Source organism: Acipenser ruthenus, chromosome 3 (assembly GCF_902713425.1).
Source record: "Acipenser ruthenus chromosome 3, fAciRut3.2 maternal haplotype, whole genome shotgun sequence".
NCBI lineage: Eukaryota > Metazoa > Chordata > Actinopteri > Acipenseriformes > Acipenseridae > Acipenser > Acipenser ruthenus.
The window spans coordinates 61,115,827-61,116,959 of record NC_081191.1 but is presented as its reverse complement, the minus strand read 5'-3'; the positions used below and the strand labels follow the sequence as shown (position 1 = coordinate 61,116,959).

General features: G+C 36.1%; 1 non-coding gene across 1 annotated transcript; it reads left to right on the top strand.

Annotated features, from left to right (window-relative positions):
- The first annotated feature begins 601 nt into the window (after positions 1-601).
- Positions 602-726, top strand: LOC117395088 (U6atac minor spliceosomal RNA). Its single transcript, XR_004543465.1, has one exon. It is a non-coding gene; the product is annotated as a U6atac minor spliceosomal RNA (small nuclear RNA).
- The last annotated feature ends 407 nt before the right edge of the window (positions 727-1,133 follow it).

Sequence of the window (1,133 nt, the reverse complement as noted above, 5' to 3'; positions counted from 1 at the left end):
AACCCTGCATATACTGGTTCGATAACTAACAAACTTTAGTGGCCTTAAATTAATACTCATTCCAAATGTATCGTCTTCAATAAATTAATACTTTCCGTAACTTTGCCTGAAACATCGTAATCAAGGACAATAAAATAAATATATTAGGGTGTGCCATTTTAGGTAGCCTATAAACACTTTCACACTAAAATAAATATTTTAAAGTTTACGCAAAGTAAAACAAAGCTATTCTTACAGTTCATTGATATTCAGAATATAATGCAGGACAGCCTGGTTAACTAGAGATCGGATTAAGGGTTGTAGGAAAGCCACAGGCTGCATGTCGGGCCTATGTTGTTGCTTTTTGATAATTAATTTAAAACACCTGAGCAGAGAAATAACATATAATGAGTAAAAGTAATATAATTTAATGTTTTCTTATGCTTGAACTGTTCTTTTTTTGTTTATATTTGCTTTTACATTTGCTAAATACGCTGTACACAAATAATGACTGATTGCTAATCAGAAATCTAGGATTACCTGCTTAATCCAAGATTTACTGATCCTGGTTTAAATTTTTGTGGTGTAATGTAACTGTCGTTAAAACATAACCGCAGATCAACTAATCCTAGAAAGGAGAGAAGGTTAGCACTCCCCTTGACAAGGATGGAAGAGGTCCTAGTGGCCTTCAACACACATACGGTTAAGGCTTTGCCACTTACTTCGTGGCATCTCTAACCTAGTTTAGCACTAAACTGAGTTTTATTTAATCCACGTTGGTGCAATCGACCCTTAGTTTACATTGACAGAAAACATACAGAGGATCTGTACTAAAGTAGAATGGAGATTTTCTTTCTGCAAGCAGAAAAAAGGTAAAACACATGAATGTATGTACTTATTTTCCGACAGATTGATTTGGAACATTGAGTAAACATAGTTTGAAAGATAGATTTGCCAGAGATTAAGGACCTCCTACTGACCAACCAGGTTAAAGGAAATCTCTGATCCATTTTCTAATTGCTGGTATAGCCACGTGGTCTACACTGCAGCAACCCCACACAAGGAATACCGCTGCTGGTACCCTAGTGGCGGCTAACCGCAACTGCAAGCTGAGTTGCAAAAACAACTATAAATATTGTAAGTAAACCTGGGTG